Below are 14,808 nucleotides of genomic sequence, written 5' to 3' on the forward strand. Positions count from 1 at the left end.
AGTTTGGGCAACTGGGAATGTGGTGGTTTCAGCATGCAAGATAAAATACGCAGAAAAGGAGCAAAATCTTCTACCTGTATTCTCTCTGGGTTTTATACTTTAAGAAGGGTGAGCCTTTAAAAATATAGATCTGATCATGACATTCTTGTACTTAAACTTACATTGATATGTGAGCCATTTCAATATTTGCCTATTTCAGTCTAACTCAACCCTTCCTCCCCTCCCCTGCCCCTTCCTTCCTTCCTCCCTTCCTTCCTTCCTTCCTTCCTCTCTCCCTCTCCTTCCCTCCCTCCCATAAAAAAAAGGGACATCAGCACTAGTTTTCTATTACTCTAAATAAGACTTGTAATTTACTGTTATTTTTTGAAGACACAGATAAAACCTGTCCACCATGCCATCATTACACATCACTGTAGAAATTCTAGTTCCTTGCTAAAATGGAAATAAAGCCAAATTTGCCCAAGTTTCTACCCCTTAATAGGCACACAGATGACACTATGAGCTCAGAGAAAGGGTACTCTTCAAGATATAGTTTAAAAAGAATTACTAGAACTTTAACTGCCAGAATTATATCGACCCAAAATGACTTCTTTTTTGCTTTCTTGCCTTTTTGCTATCGGTGTTGGTACCTTTCTTAGAGATTCGCATGGGGCACCTCACACAAGACACTATTTTCGAGGACAGTGCTACTCTCAATGACCCTGCTTCTCCTGCTTCTTTCTTCAGGACCCCGGGGAGGAGCGCTGCTGCAGGCAGTCAGAGGCCACCAAAAGCAAACGCACGCTGCTCTGGTGAGTAACGTGCTGCGGGGAGATTCTGATGACCCCTGCATCAGAGCCTCCCTCTTTTCCTTTCTTCAGAATTGAGCAGCTACTACACAGCAGGCACCAAGCTAAGTACCAGGGGTACACTCTTAAGCAAAAACCAAGTCCCTGTCCTTATCTAGATTACAGAAAAGACAAGCCTTAAGCACATAATCACCACAAGAGCAAAATAAGTGCATTCCGCGAAGTGCAAAAAAAAGGTAAGACTTGGGGCTTCCCTGGTGGCGCAGTGGTTGAGAGTCTGCCTGCCGATGCAGGGGACGCGGGTTCGTGCCCCGGTCCGGGAAGATCCCACGTGCCGCGGAGCGGATGGGCCCGTGAGCCATGGCCGCTGAGCCTGCGCGTCCGGAGCCTGTGCTCCGCAGCGGGAGAGGCCACAACAGCGAGAGGCCCGCGTACCGCAAAAAAAAAAAAAAGGTAAGACTCCTGGTGCCATGAGGGCACACGCCAGGGGGACCTGGCCTAGTCTTAAGCTTTAGTAGCTGAAATGATATTTAAGCTAAATTCTGAATATCGAATAGAAGTTAACTAAGGTGGGGGTGGAAGTGGAGGAGGTATTCTTACCATAAATATGGTAGGCACCTGCTGACTGACAGGATGAATTGACCCTGTCCCTCTCAATAGGGCAAATCAAAAGTAAGGAAGATTATTCACTGGAACAAACCATTGGAGAGGGTTCAGGCCAATCCCATTCTCTTTACTGTTTTTCTATATGGGTTGATGGAGCATTTTCTACTCGATACTATTGTTGCCTATTTTAGTTTTTTGTTGTTGGGTTGTTTTTTTCGTTTTGTTTCTGGTCAACAGAGGTGGAAAAATATATCATTAGCAGCTGCCACTACCAGTAATAACCGTGTGTACAGGACTGTAGCCCACCTCACATGAACCAACTTCCTGTCAGTCACTAATATTTTTTGAGCAGCTACCAATTATGATTTGGTGGAGGGAGGTGGAGTGTGGCTGCCTAGAAATTTGATAAGCTATAATCAGAGCGACCCCAAGTACTGGGCATAAGTTTAGGAATGGAGCTGGGTTTAGCAAAATGATAGCAGTCTTCTTATCTAACATTTATTGAGTTCTTACATGCCATACACTGTACTAAGCACACTATTAAGTGTCATCTTTTTTAATTAACACAGTAGTCACTTGAGTTGGGTACTGTTATTATCCTCATATTTTGAAGGAGAGAACTAGAGCTTAGGGAGGCTAACTTGCCCACTTTCACACAGCAGGAAATGTATAACAGACATTTGAAGTCAGGTCTGGGTGGCCCTAGAACCTGCACGTTTCATAACTCAGCCACAGTGCCTCCCAAAAGGTGGCGTATCTCCGGTCACCTGCAGACTTTACGCCATGGTTGCGAACACCTGATACAGTATTCCACTGCCCACACAGCATTGCTCTTCACAACAATTACTGGGTCCCTTTATTTCTCACTGAAATGTTTTTGCAGTCTAGTATCTTAAACTTTTGTCTCCAAAAGAGCCTTTTTTCCCTTTTTATTTTTTAAATTATTTTTTAATTTTATTTATTTATTTATTTCTGGCTGCGTTGGGTCTTCGTTTGCTGCACGCAGGCTTTCTCTAGTTGTGGCGAGCGGGGGCTACTCTTCATTGCAGTGTGCATGCTTCTCATTGCGGTGGCTTCTCTTTGTTGCGGAGCGCAGGTTCTAGGCACGCAGGCTCAGCAGTTGCGGCACATGGGCTCAGTAGTTGTGGCGCATGTGCTTAGTTGCTCCGCAGCATGTGGGATCTTCCTGGACCAGGGTTTGAACCTGTATCCCCTGCATTGGCAGGCGGATTCTTAACCACTGCACCACCAGGGAAGTCCGTCCCATTTTTTAAAATAAATTAATTAAGTTTTGGCTGCATTGGGTCTTTGTTTCCCTTTTTTAAAAAAATGTCCTAGAGGGCTTCCCTGGTGGCCCAGTGGTTGGGAGTCCGCCTGCCGATGCAGGGGACACGGGTTCGTGCCCTGTTCCGGGAAGAACCCACATGCCGCGGAGCGGCTGGGCCCGTGGGCCATGGCCGCTGAGGCTGCACGTCCAGAACCTGTGCTCTGCAGCAGGAGAGGCCACAACAGTGAGAGGCCCGCGTACCGCAAAAAAAAAAAAAAAAAAAATCCTAGCTATTACCATTCTCTATTTTATATACTTATTCAACTAATATTTTTTAATGATGCTACCATGTGTAATCCACTGTTCCCAGTTACAGTGATGAGCAAGGTAAAAAGTCCCTCCCACCATGGAGCACACCTTCCTCTGGGGAGGTGGGCAGGGGAAGTCAGAAAATAAACAATTAAATAAATAAATACAGACTGTGTTAAGTAACATAAAAATCAAATAAAATGATGTGAAAGTGAATTATTGGAAGAAAGGAACCAGTTTACATGGGGGTAGTTGAGGAATCCACATTGATACTGGTTCCTGAAGGTTGAGAGACTGAGGTGCGAAGTATCACGTAGAGAGATTTGGAAGAGCATTCCAGCATATGGAAGAGGAAAAAAAAATGTGTACCTGTATCTGTATCTATATCCATATCCATATCTACATCTCTGTGTGTATGTGTGTGTGTGTATATGTATTCATCTCTTCAACACCAAAGTTCCAATATTTGGGGGGATGCTGGTGAAGAGGGGGTATGCACATTCCTTTGAGAATGATTATCAGTGGAAGGGACAGGCTTTGATTAGGGTCCCAGCATTCAGGGCATTCAAATTTGTCTTATAGCTTCCCTGTTGTCTGGGCGAAGTCTCCTATGAATACTGAAGTTTCTTCAGCTGCAAGTGATAAAAGCCACTTTAACTCATTTCCTCATAAAATGAATTAGTGCAGGGAATTGGGTAAGTAAAAATCGCTGGAGAGTTTGAAGGAACAGCCTCTAGGCTGTGCTCCCAGTAATGAATCCCAGAATCCCACCACAGGATCAGCTTCCTAAGGGAACTTCTGTAAGGGAACTGCTACTTCTTGTACAACAGTAAACCAAGAAATCAGGGAGGGCTTCCCTGGTGGCCAGTGGTTGAGAGTCCGCCTGCCGATGCGGGGGATGCGGGTTCGTGCCCTGGTCCGGGAAGATCCCACATGCCGCAGAGCGGCGGGGCCCGTGAGACATGGCCGCTGAGCCTGCGCGTCCGGAGCCTGTGCTCCGCAACGGGAGAGGCCACAACAGCGAGAGGCCTGCGTACCACAAAAAAAAAAAAAAAAGAAATCAGGGAGTCATTGCTCCTACCGCCGGGTCCAGGACTGACTGTCTCAGGCTGAATGGAAACCTACAAAATTCGTGTCCTGTATTCTGTCCCTCCAAATCCATGATTGTATTTTTGTTTTAATTAATTTACGATTTAAAAAAATTAACTTATTTTAAAAACCACTTTATTGAGCTATGACTGACATATAAAAAAACTGTATATATTTAATGTATACCAATTGATGAGTTTAGAGATAATTATATACCTGTGAAACCATCACCACAATTTTTCACCACAAGTTTTGGCATAAACTTATCCATCACTTCCAAAAGTTTCCTTTTGCCCTCTTTCCCTACTATTACATTATGATGATGATGATGATAAGAACACTTAACATGAGATCTACCATCTTAGCAAATTTGTAAGTACATGCTATTATTAAGTATAGGCATTACGTTGTACAGTAGATCTCAAAGACTTAGCTTGCATAACTGAAACTTTGTACCCTTTGACTAATACGTCCCCATTTTCCTCTCCCTCCAGCCCCTGGCAATCACGGTTCTACTCTCTGCTTCTATGAGTTTGAGTATTTTAGATTCCTCATGTAAGTGGTATCATGTAGTATTTGTCCTTCTGCGTCTGGTTTATTTCACTTTGCATAATGTCCTCTAGGTTCATCGATATGTTGCAAATGTCAGGATTTCCTCTTTTATAAAACCTGAATAATATTCCATTACATGTACATACCACATCTTTTTTTTAATCCATTCATCCATTGATGGACATCTAGGTTGCTTCAATGTCTTGGCTACAGTGAAGAATGTTGTAATTGACATGGGGGTGCAGATATCTCTTCAAGATCCTGAGATCAATTCCTCTATATATAATCCCAGAAGCGGGATTGTTGGATCATATGGTAGTTCTGTTTTTTAAGTTTTTGGAGAACCTCCATATTGTTTTCCATAGTAGCTGTACTATTTAAATTTAAATAGTAACATGTGGCCACTAGCTACCGTATTGGGCAGCAATGTATACAGTGGGGATAACAGTGGTATCTACCTCATTTACTTATTTATTCAACAAATACTTATAGAGTATCTTCTGTGAGCACCTACAGGTATTGTGCTAGGGAAAATATCATGAAGCTTACAACCAGTAAGGCAATCAGACCCATTTAACAGGTGAACAAATAAAATAACTACAGTTTACAGTTAGAAGTATAAAGGAAGTAAACGAGATAGAGCCTTACAGAATAATAGGGGGTGCATTCTTTAGACGAGGCATGAGCGGAAACCTCTTTCAAGAGATGGTGAATGACCCACACTACCACTACCTTCCAGCTCAGCGTAGCCACGTGACACAACTCTGGCCAGCGGGAACGAAGTGGAAATGAGCCAAAGGATGTTTCAGGAAAGATCTGGGTTTTTTTCATAGCAAAGGAACTGGTGAACCAATTTGAGAACACTCCCAAAGGGCAAAGATGAGACAATTTGAGCATTAATAAGGATAATAACTGCAATGTATTGAAACTCATCAAATATGTTTAAATCCAAAAGTTCATAAAGACAACTTTTTTAAAAAGGCTGACTGGTTATCATTGGAGGACACTAGTGAATCAAGTCATTATTTTGAAAACAGGTAAACTAAGGAAAAGAATCAAGCATTTTATCTTTCCTTTATTTTCTGTACCCATTGAGTAACCTAATAATAAAGGCAGGAAGTTTCTCTTTATAGAAGTATTCCAGCTAATAAATGAAGAAGGAATGATATAATTAAAACATCACCATTTTATAACATAATTAATGGAGCTAGGCAGTCATCATCAAAAGCTGCTATTATCACAAAGAGAAACAATCAGACATTAGATGCTTTCAGATAGCAGAACATAACAAAAAACCTGAATCTAATCAAACCTGTAGTTCCAGCTATGAACTTATAAGATATAGAAGACAGAGGACACCATCCGGATGCAATTAGGAAAATCCAGATTGTAGGAAACTGTACAAGGCAAATGACCTAGTTTCTTCAAAAAATAAATTGAGAGAAAACAAAAGAAAGGGGATCGTACAGATCAAAAGGGACTTCAAGGATATATCAATTGCAAGTAGTAGTCTTATTTGGATACTTTAAACTATAAAAAGTATGACTTTTATGGGACACTTGGAAATTTGAACACTGGATATTTGATGATATTAATGAACTGCTAATTTTTGTGTGATAATGGTATTGTGGTTTTGTTTAAAAAGGAAGAGTTTTATCTTTTAGAGATACATAGTGAAATATTTGGGGAAAATGATACAGTGTCTGGGATTTGCTTCAAAATAATAAGGGGAGAGGGAGAGTGTGTGCAGAGGGTATAGATGAAATATGACTGGCCACAGATTGATAATTATTGTAGTTGCATAATGGATCCATGGATGGGGAGTGTCTTCATATCATTCTCTTTGTTATGTTTGGAATTCTGCGTTATAAAAAGTTAAATCATAAGTGGGCTTTGCTCCTTTACTCTCCTCTTATTTTGCCTTGAAGATAGAGTTAAGGCCTTAAGGTGTACCAGCCATCTGTGACCATGAGGCAGCAAGTATGAGGTCAGACATGAGAAGGACAATATATGAAGGATGGTAGAGCTGAAAGACAGAAAGAGGCTGAGTCCCTATAAGCTCATGCAGCTGTTGTGCCGGCCCTAGAATGCCTACTTCTGGAAATTTTGTTATAAGAGATAAACAAACCTCCACGTGTTTAAACCCCTCTTGGATTTGCGGGCAAGACCGTTCTTAGATCATACTGTTAAGATCCAAAATATGAAAAGCAGCAATCTAGGTGAAGAGCAAAGCAGAGGGCATCACAGTCAGAAGACCCTGGGATAGTGAAGAATTTGGAGCTCACAGAAGGCCTGTGTGACTACAGCATGATGAGGGAGAAGAAGAGTAGGGTAAGATGAGGTTGAAGGTGTAGACAAGGGCTTGAAGGCTTGAGGCATGGTAGTCTCCGGTAAGCACTTTGGATTATTCTAAGCATAATGGGAAACGCATGACAGTTTTGAGGCAGACACGTGACAATAACTGATTTATTTATGTTTAGAAAGATAACTCTGGCCGCTACATAGGAAAGGACAAGGGCAGGGGCAAGTGGGAAAGCCTGGAGGCAGCCATCCAGATGAAAGATGATGGCAGTCTGGCAGTAGAGATGGATAGAAGTGGGCAGTTTTGAGACTTATTTTGGAAGCAAAATCAACAGAAATTATTAAATAAATTTATGAAATTAGGGAAGGGGAAAAGTCAAGTGTGGCTCCTAGTTTTGTGGTTTTAGCAATAAAGTAGAATTGGACGAGGTAAACTTCATATGCCAGTTGGATATCCTAGTAGGTATGTCAATTAGGCAGTAGGGATGTGAGTATGGGGATGGTAAGAGAGGCCTGAACTATAGATATACATTTGGAAGCCATCAGCATAATATTGCATTTAAAGCTTGTGATGGATGAGATCACCTAGGGAAACAGTGTAGGTTCAGAAGAAAACAGGACCCAGGATCGAAACTTGAGAAATACTAACATTGACACCCGGAGCTGAGAAAGGAAAAAAGACTGAGGATGGAGACTCTCACAAAGGAGAAGGAAAACCAGGTGAAAATCTGGTTTGGTTCACCATAAGGTATCCCAGAAATTAAGAGCAGGGAATATTTCGTAGTCCAAGTGGGCCTCATGCTGCTGAGAAGTGAAATAAGAAGATAACAATAAAGGAGACACTGCTGTTGATAATAAGAAGGTCATTGGTGACCCTGACAGGAACAATCTCAGAAGAGTGGTGGAGCTGGAATCCAAATCTGAGTGAGCTGAGGAGTAAATAGGTGGCGAAGGAGAGACGATGTGTATAGAAACTTTCTTGAGAATCTGCCATAAAGGGAGCAGAGAAACAAGGCAGTAACTGGAGGGCCTTTAGGTGTCAAGTTTTCAAAGACAAAGAGATACTGGAGCCTATCTGAATGCCGATAGAATGATCCATTGGTGAGAGTAAAAGGCGATGGGATTTAGAACACAAATGAAGGACTGGTCTTTAATGGGAGGAGGGGCACTTCCTCCATGGTTGAAAGAGCAATGGAAAAGTAGATGCAGATGCAGGGAGAAGTCTAGATTTGGTGACTAAAAGATGACATAGTTTCCTTCTCTTTTATTGGTGAAATATGATATGAAGTCATCAGCTTAAAGTGAGGGAAAGACGGTCTGGGGAAGGTGTGAGGAGAGAGGAAGGGTATAAAATAGTGCAAATTCCCCTTACTTCTGAAACTGCCAGGCAGTATTTCTGAAATTGCCAGGCAGTGTTGAGAGACCTCTTGAGGATGGTGATGAGGGATTTAAAGTTATTTGTGAGATGCTCAGTAAATATAAGCTATCATTATTCTTAAATGCCAGTTAAGTAAGGCTCACTTAACCCTAATAACATACCTACAAAGTTAGGTGTTATTACCCTCATTTCAAAGAGAAAATTCAGTGTCCCCAAATTCATTAAGTTGTCCAGAATCATACACTGGTTTAGGCGGTGGAGTGGCATTTGAACCCAGACTGGGTACCCATAAAAGCCAGAGCCTCCCCCACCAAACCAGGTAAGCTGAGGTAGCATTGTCGTATCTAGCTGCAGAGTGTCTGGAGCACCCTCTGCAAGTTGGAGGAACACCAGCTTTCACAGATCACTCCTGGTCCTCTGAGCTAAAGCAGTTGAAGAAAATTCTGCCAGGGTAAGTTTTCAGATGCCATCCCTGTTGCTGCTCTGCAGAGGTCACACATATGACTTTGAATCAAAGTCAATGCCAATAACGAGCTACTGTATTTTTACACAGGAGCCAATTCAGCAGCTAGGGTAGGGATGGCACTTATTTTCAGCCAGTGTTTCTCATTCAAATACCTTTTTCAGATTCCATGGTGGATAAAAAAAAGGTTTCGTTTGTTTACTGGCATTAAATAGCATGTATTCTGCTCCTGATTTTGTGGATCTGGAATCAGGACAGGGCTCAGGGAAAATAGTTTGTCTATTTCATGATGACTAGATGGTTGGGATGATTCAACTGGGGACATATATCTGAGGCCTTAATTCTGATTGCAGTTTAGTTCCTCAGTTTTTCTCCCCATCGTGTCTGCTGGAGCTGAAATGTCCAGGATGACTTCCTCCCTTCCACGTCTGGCGCCTAGGTTGGGGTGGATGGAGCAGCCTGGGCTGGCTGGTCATCATTCTCTTTCCACATGATAAGTCTGCTGGGTGGCTTGGGCTTCCTCACAACATGGCAGTCTCAGGGTAGTCAGACTTATGTGGTGGCTGGCTTCAAAAATGTATATTCATGTTGTATATTCTATATTCATATTATAGAATAGTATAATAGTATTTTTATTGTTTTAATAGGCACTTTTGAGCTATTACAAATAATGCTGCTGTGAACATTTATGCACAAGTTTTTGTGTGGGTACCTATTGACATTTTTCTTTTTTTGGCTGGACCCGCGGCTTGTAGAATCTTAGTTCCCCAACCAGGAATTGAAACTTGGCCCTTGGCAGTGAAAGCGTGGAGTCCTAACCACTGGACTGCCAGGGAATTCCCTCAATTGAGTTTCAAAGTATAAAAATGCACAGGGGGATGAGGGATAATTTTGGGGGGCAGTGGATATATTCTATATCATGATCGTGGTAGTGGTTACATAACTGTATATATTGGTCAAAACTCATTAAATTGTACACTTAGATGTATTTGTATTCAAATTATATCTCAGTAAAGCCAACCCCCTAAATAAAGGATGGAATTGGAGGGGGACAGATTTGGAGGCGTATTAATATATATAATGTTTCAACAATATACCAATATCTTCACATACATTTTCTCAATAAAGCAAACAAAAACTATGATCATTTCAATAAGCCAGTGAGATAAGTAAGAAGATATTACTGTGTCCATTTTAGATGTGAGGAATTTACACCTGCATAGTTTGGTTGTGTGGATTGTCCAATATCACAGAGCTGCCAATTGGCAGAGGCAGAATTTCTTCCACCATTTTTTACCTCTGAAGTTTTCAAATGCTTAATCAAATTTGCTTACAAAAATTGAGGGAGAAAGAAGCTACACCTGTACAGATTTCATATTTGGACACAGAATAAAGAAGTTCCCCCACATGCTGGGTCTTCCATGACCTAAAATAAAAAATGAAAAAAAGTGATGACTCAAATCACAACTAGAACAGGACCTCTGAAAAGCAAGAAATTTAAAAATATCCCACCTTTGATTGCAACGCTCTTTTAAGTTGCTCTAACACTTGAGCTTTGATTTTATTGAGAATCGAATGTTCTGTATCTCTTCCTGCTCTTACCAGGTTCTGTGGGTCCTATGCTTACGTGCTCAGATCCTTTGCCTGCCGTACCTCTACCCTGCTGCTGGCTCCTGAAGGCCGGCTCTCTCAGCATCCAGGGGCAGCTGTCTTCCAGCTGGCTTAGTCAATGGGAGGCGCTGGTGAGAATGGCAGAGTTGTCTTCTCCTTCCCTTGCTGCCTTGGGAGGCATCTCCCCGAAGCTGCTGCCCCTCTTCTGAGTCTCCAGCAGGTATGGGACATGCCTGTCTTGACTTTTTCTTCTGCTGGGTGATCGTAACTCCTGGGATCTGATGATACCACCTTCTCGCTGCGTCTTGCCAGCCTAAGGATGGTGGTGGCTTCTTGCTGTTGCTAAAGTCTGTGCTGCCTCGCTGTCCTCTGATTAGCTTCGCTGCCTCTTCTTTCCTGTACCAACCCCCTCTTTTGAGGGATGTTTTACAATAGACCATCTGTGATATTGACTTAGGATTGGGCCTAGGACCATACCTGAAAATAGTTTTGTTCTTTTTTTTTTGCGGTACGCAGGCCTCTCACTGCTGTGGCCTCTCCCGTTGCGGAGCACAGGCTCCGGACGCACAGGCTCAGTGGCCATGGCTCATGGGCCCAGCTGCTCCACGGCATGTGGGATCTTCCCGGACCGGGGCACGATCCCGCGTCCCCTGCATCGGTAGGCGGACTCTCAACCACTGAGCCACCAGGGAAGCCCCTGAAAATAGTTTTAACCACTTCCCTTGGCATCCATTTCTGGTCCACCCTTCAGGCACGTTTAGATATGACATTCATTATTCCATTATGGATGGGTATATTTGTGTCATCAATGCAACCCCCAGAAAATTAAAATTTATTTGTCATATCAGCTAGTCTGCAGTCATCCAACAGCTGAAATAATGTATTTAAAAGTTCTGGAATCTCCGAGGAAACCTTAAGCTGCCCATTGGTCATAATAACATTTAGCATGTTAAATTAGTACAGTGGAAATTTTATTAGTCAGCATACTTAATACTAGGTTCTGTAATAAATAAATCCAAAATCTCAGCGACTTAATACGATAAAAGTGTATTTGTTGTTCACAAAGAGTTCAATGTTGTCAGCTGGGGGTGTCTGCTCTGTGCAGTTAATTAGGAAACTCGTGTTGCCCTAGATGTTGACATCAGCTAGCAGAGGAGTGACAACAGAGAGGAATGTGGAGGTGTTTTAGGAACCAAGACTGGAAACAGCATACATCAACTTTGTCCACATCTCATTGGCCAGAACTCAGTCACGTGCCCCTCCACCCACCCACCCCAATTGCAGGAGAGCCTGAGAAATATAGTTTAAATTAATGCCTGGGAAGAAAAAGAAATGACCTTGGAAAACACATGGTCAGTCTCCGCCACTATTTTCCCTTTTGGTCAATAACTTTCCATTTCATCCTTCCTCCCACTTACAGAATAAACTCCTCTCTACCCAACCCGCTAGAACATTATCCGAAGTCACTGCTGAATCCAGCTCAAAGCCCTGGGTGATGCTCAGTCAGCTCTATCTGGTTCACATGTGGTTCTTTTTGTTTGAGAAATTTGTAAAGTAAAAAGAGGAGTCATCTGCCCCCTGCTCCTTTCTCCTCCCCAAATATACACTGGTAAGCAGAGACAAGGAACTTCGGTGTCCCATACGGAAAGGGAAGAAATGAAAGACAGAAAGCCGACAGTGGTTCAAAGCGGTAGGTCAGGCACTGTGACATCTCCCTGACCAGGAAGCACTGGGAAATGTCTTTGACTGGACTCTGTTTCTCCTCTACGAGAGGCATTGTTTTGTCCATATTTTTCTGTGACCCCTGGTTCCACTCTTCAGGAATTCTCTTCGTTGTTCATTATCCTCTGTGGCAATATCTGAAGTGGGTGATAAGAGGGTAAATTATTTCCGGGACTATGCAGATTTTGGAGTCTGCTTCCTTCTCATGGAAAACTGGGAGTCCAAAGCTGGTTGTTGTTTCCTGCCTTAACTAGGCTTTGTCCCAGACTTCTGTTTTCTTTGGAAATACTATTTCCTCAGAAACCTAACAGGCTTCCCATTGATTTCCTTCTAGACAGTTCCTCTGCCACAAACTACAGCCCAAACACTTTCCTAGACATAGTTCTCAATATCCTTTCTGTCTTTGTTCCCTTATCCTCATGGCTCCCTCTTTTTACTGGCAGCCACCTTGATGCTATCAGGTTGAAAGGGAAAGCCACGTGTGACGTGGCTTGTGCCAAGAGGTGGTGGTGACTGAGCAGTCCTGTGTTGCTCACAGTTTTCTCACTCTTATTTTCTACTATTTGGGGTCTAGAAGTAGTCTACTTCAAGACCCCCAATTTATGTAATTTTCCTATTTTCTTTCATTTCTTGCTGCAAACTACCAAAACTTGCCAGTCACTTGTGGCCAAAATGCACTAACAGTTTGATTCCTTCCAACTGCTTCTCTTGGAGCCAGCAGTCTGTAAGCATATGGCCTTCCTCTCAAGAGAGAATTTTTGCCAAGTGTTTTGCCATGCACAGCATGGACTGCCACCTTTTCTGCCTCTGGGATCAGTTTCCTTTCTTCCCACAACTGGCACGCTAAGCCAGTGCCACTTATTTTAGGTTTTGGGTTTTTTTTAGGAGTACCCCACTGCGAGGTCCCATTTGTGGCTTTTGTTATAGTATTATTGCTAGTTGCATAAAAAGAACTTCCAAATCTCAATCTCAGTACCTTAAGACAGCAAACGCAATCAAATTCATTTCTCACTCCACAGTCCAGATTAGGGGTGAGGGCGAGTGTGGAGAGAGGGAACTCTGCACCGTGCAGTCAGAGATGAGGCTAACAGAGGCTCTACCATCTTCAGTGCATGACTCGCAAAGGTGCTCTGAGTATGGATATCCAGCCAGCAGCTGGAAGAGGACAGAGAGCGTGGGCAATCACATGGATGTTTTAGGAGTTAGGTCTATGAGAGGTGCATCACTCTGCACACATTTCATTTGTCAAAAGCCAATGATATTGCACAGGAGCTGAGTAGGTTACATAAGTGAGTTGAATGGGAACCAGGATGAATTCAGGAAGTGCATATTCTTTCTAAGTGAGTGGTAGCCATTCAACTCCAACTAATTACTGTCATGCGGGAATGCAGGGTTGCCAGATCTGATCTTTCTAGAGCAGCCAGAAATCCAGATTCCTATGTGAAGTCCTGTGATGTTTAAATGTTCGTGTGATAAGACAGTCCCTGAGATGATCTCCAATGATCTCGTGTAGTCACTTGTGTAGTCACAAGTGACTGTATGTCCTTGTGTAGTCACTTACACAACGTATATCACTGTGTCAGGGCTGGCCTGAGTGACCAATAAAATATGACGGGATTGATGATATGTGACCTGCTTCCAAGGTTAGGTCATAAAACATATGAAAGACTGTCTTGCTTTCTCTGGGATTACTCACACTAGGGGAGGTTAGCCACTGTGAAATGAGGACAGTCAAGCAGTCTGTGAAGAGGCCTACATGGGGTATAATTGAGATCTCCCATCAACAGTCAGCACCATCATGCCAATCGCGTGAGTAAGCCACCTTGAAAGTGAATCATCCATCCCTAGTCAAGCCTTCAGATGATACAGCCCCAGCCAACATTACATCTGCAACTTCACAGGAGACCATGAGACAGAACCACCCAGCTAAGACACTGAGATAACAGATTTTTATTGTGTTTTAAGCCACTATTTTTTTTTTTTTACATTTTGTTGCTCAGCAATAGGTAACTGATAATGGTCATAACTCACTTTAAAAAATTTTTAAAGTTAAACATTGTGTATAAAAAAATTTCCTTCTGCTGAATTCAGGCTACCAGTTTATAATATCTATAGAGAAGAAAGCAAGAAACAGTGGGCTTCCATTTTCTGATTCTTGCTTGCTTTGAACTGAACTTTTCAAGCATCATAAATCCAAGAGGAAAAATGATTTAATGAACTGCATTACTTTTGCCAGATTCAGAAGGACTTGTGTTCAAACACGACTCCACTACTTACTAGTTATGAGACCTTGGAAAATTTACTTAACCTCTTTTGGCTACAGTTTCCTTATTTGGAAAAGAGGAATAACAACAGAAGTACTTCTCAGGAAAAATTGTGAAATACTCTGAAATGAGTATAAAAAAAGATTAGTGGGTATCCTATCTAGTTTATTCATCCAGATTATCTCTGCATTTCACTGTCTTTGAGTTATTTCACAACTTTATAATTTGTAGAAAACAGAGTAATGCAATTTTTTTTTTTTTTTTTTTGGTACGCGGGCCTCTCACTGCTGTGGCCTCTCCCGTTGCGGAGCACAGGCTCCGGACGCGCAGGCTCAGCGGCCATGGCTCACGGGCCCAGCCGCTCAGCGGCATGTGGGATCTTCCCGGACCAGGGCACGAACCCGTGTCCCCTGCATCGGCAGGCGGACTCTCAACCACTGCGCCACCAGGGAAGCCCT

At 42.6% G+C, this 14,808-nt stretch overlaps 1 protein-coding gene and 1 long non-coding RNA gene across 4 annotated transcripts in view; both read right to left on the bottom strand.

Moving 5' to 3' along the window:
• Positions 1 to 14,808, bottom strand: part of PANK1 (pantothenate kinase 1) — a 111,259-nt gene that overhangs the window by 72,254 nt on the left and 24,197 nt on the right. The window lies entirely within an intron of this gene.
• Positions 11,319 to 14,402, bottom strand: LOC132507254 (uncharacterized). The gene is made up of 3 exons (XR_009536108.1): positions 13,783 to 14,402; positions 13,063 to 13,241; positions 11,319 to 12,223 (listed from the first exon to the last, which is right to left on the bottom strand). It is a non-coding gene; the product is annotated as an uncharacterized LOC132507254 (long non-coding RNA).

This window comes from Lagenorhynchus albirostris, chromosome 16 (assembly GCF_949774975.1).
Source record: "Lagenorhynchus albirostris chromosome 16, mLagAlb1.1, whole genome shotgun sequence".
NCBI classification, from domain to species: Eukaryota; Metazoa; Chordata; class Mammalia; order Artiodactyla; family Delphinidae; genus Lagenorhynchus; species Lagenorhynchus albirostris.